Source organism: Mastomys coucha, unplaced genomic scaffold (genome assembly GCF_008632895.1).
Source record: "Mastomys coucha isolate ucsf_1 unplaced genomic scaffold, UCSF_Mcou_1 pScaffold9, whole genome shotgun sequence".
Taxonomy (NCBI): Eukaryota; Metazoa; Chordata; class Mammalia; order Rodentia; family Muridae; genus Mastomys; species Mastomys coucha.
The window spans coordinates 24,592,816-24,595,963 of record NW_022196915.1 but is presented as its reverse complement, the minus strand read 5'-3'; positions in this window follow the sequence as shown (position 1 = coordinate 24,595,963).

The following is a 3,148-nucleotide window of genomic DNA, read 5'->3' as shown; positions in this document are numbered from 1 at the left end:
CTTCCTCGCCGAGCCTGATGATGATCCCCTCAACCCTGGAGACATGGAGACTCTAGAAGAAGAGGCCACCCGATACCATTCTGAAGATTGGCCTACCCTCCTCTGCACCCCCCCTCTACTCCTCTTTCTCTCCCTTTACTTCTCCCCTCTCAGTGTCCCCCGCATTCCTCCAGTCATTCTTCAAGTTGTTTTTGTAGAGTTAAAGCCCAGCTCCATTCTCAGATTTCTGACGCTGTGGAGATCGTGCTCCTCCAAAAATGACTTTCACTTTTAACTTCTCATTTTTCCTGAGTGCCTGGTCTAGCCCCTTCTCTTGCTCTCCCTGTTACTCGTTCACAATCCCATCCTGATCCCTCCTCTCCCTCCTTCACCCCACAAGATGATGCCAGGGACCCCCACTCCTCTTCCAATGCCCCTGTCCATGATCGGTCTCCCTCGCGGGCTCCCTCTGTCCACTCTGAGAAGTCTAGTAATAGAGGTCATGAGAGTCTTGCCAGTTCTGATTCTGAATCTAGTGGGGGAGAAGATGCCCCTCCCACCATATTCCACCGATTAAAATTTAAGAAACTTGAGAAATTGAATTCTGTGGTCCGTAATTATGGGCCTAAAGCCCCCTTTACGCTCTCCCTTTTGGAGTATCTGGCAGAGGGTGGCCATTTGACACCTAATGAGTGGATTACCACAGCTCAGTCGGTCCTCACTCGTGGCCAGTTCCTTGCATGGCATGCTGATTGGGCCGACCGTTGCCAAGATACCATTTGAAAAAATTATCAACAGGGGTGGCGCACAGCCCAAAAATGGTCCCTAGACAAATTGTTGGGCCAAGTCAAATACTCCACAGATGAAAAGCAGCGCGCTTTCTCCCTCGGCCTTTTGGCTCACTCTAGCTCTGCTGCCCTTGCAGCCTGGAGGAGCATTTCCTCCCTTGGAGCACTTCTCTCCCCCATTGTAGGAGAGGCCATCATTGGGCCAATACTTGCCGTTCAAGAATGGATGTCATGGGCAACCCTCTCCCCCCACGTCAGAGAAACCCCTATGGGGGCCAGTCCCGGGCCCCCAGACCAATCATGCTTCAGCCTGCCTTGGAACAGATTCAACAGGCACCAATCCAACCACCTCCACCCAGCCTACCCCCTCCGCTAATTCCTCTACCCTCTTCCCCACCACAAGCCCCTCATACCCCGTCCCAACAGGATTGGAATTCTGTGCCACCTCCTCAACAATATTGAATCCTGAGGATGGAACCATCCCCCTACCTGTCACCTTGCAGGGGAACCCTCCCCCCCGAGAAGGCCATACTTGTCCTGGGACACGCCTCCTCTTCCCTCATTGGCCTCCTGATTTACCCTACTGTCCTTGACCCTATACACTTGAAAAACCCTCATCTTTTTGCCCTAGCTACCCACTGACTGCTTTTGATATCCCCTGGACAGGTTCTTGCTTGAGCTCTCCCTCTGCCTTTGACCTATCAGCCTTTCTCTTCTACCTCTGCATCTCCTCAAATATTCTGGGCTCAACAACTCACCCAAGACCACCCCCGCTTCAAACTCAAGCTCGACGGGCACATCTTTGATAGTATTTTAGATTCTGGCACAGATTCCACGGTCTTGTCCCACACCTCCTGGCCCTCGGCATGGCCGTGTCAGCCATCATTGACCCATCTCCAGGGCATAGGAGTCTCCACAAATACCCTTCAGAGTAGTAGAGTTCTCTGCTGGGAGGACCCTGATGGACACTCTGGCACCATTCAACCTTTTATTGTTCCTGGCCTCCCTCTAAATCTCTGAGGTCAAAACATTCTCTCCCAGATGGGGGTCTTCCTTTATAGCCCTTCAACTACAGTTACCCATCAGCTGCTGGATCGGGGGTTACTTCCCAGACACGGCTTGGGCAAGAATGGTCAAGGTCGTATTGATCCTATTATCCCTGTACCTAAAAACGACCTCCATGGCTTTGGGTTTAAAGAAAATTTTTCATAAGGGCCACTACTCTCCCTGCACTCCAGGCTGATAAAATAACTTAGAAAAACAACCTCCCCGTATGGATTGATCAGTGGCCCCTTCCATCCAATAAGTTGACCACTGCTTCAAGGCTTGTGCAGGAGCAACTTGAGGCCGGTCACATCGAGCCCTCTACCTCCCCGTGGAATACCCCCATTTTTGTCATACAAAAAAAGAGTGGGTCATGGCATCTCCTTCAAGACTTCAGAGAAATTAACAAAACCATGGTCCCCATGGGAGCCCTAAAACCTGGCCTCCCCTCTCCAGTGGCCATTCCACATGGGTTCTTTAAATTTGTTATTGACCTCAAGGACTGCTTCTTCTGTATTCCCCTACACCCAAAAGATTTTAAGAGGTTTGCCTTTAGTCTCCCCGTTACTAATCAGATTGGGCCCTCACCCCATTTTCAGTGGTGAGTCCTCCCTCAGGGGATGGCAAATAGTCCTACCCTGTGTCAAAAATATGTGGCCCAGGCTGTAGACCCTTTGTGCTTAAAATACCCCTTCCTATACATTATCCATTACATGGATGACATTTTACTGGCAGGACCCTATGAAGACCAACTTTCCACAATTACCCAAGAATTAGTTCACAATTTGACCACTTTGGGTTTAAAGATTGCCCCTGAGAAGATCCAAAAGCAACCCCTCCTTTCTTTTCCTGGATTTCAAGTTGAGAGCCTCTTTTATCCACTCTCAAAAGGTTAAAACACGACAAGACACCCTCCGTACATTAAATGATTTCCAAAGGTTACTTGGAGATTCACGACCGGAGACTTCACGACCATGACCATTTTTGATATTCTTCGGGGTGACTCGGACCCCTCTTCTCCAAGGAAGCTCTCTCAGGAGGCCGTGGTGGCCTTACATAAGGTGGGTATTACTATCTCTCAACAGTCAATCTCTTACTATCACCCTTCCCATCCCTTCTCCCTTCTCATCTTCCCCTCCCCATTCTCTCCAACAGGATTACTGTGGCAAGACCGCCCCCTTTTCTGGCTACATCTTGCAGCCTCACCCTCCAAGGTCCTCCCCACCTATCCCTCTCTTGTAGCTTCCCTCATCCAACAGGGCTGTGAGTCCGCTACTAGACTTTTTGGACAGGACCCCCACTCTATTATTACCCCTTATACTACAACCCAGGTCCAA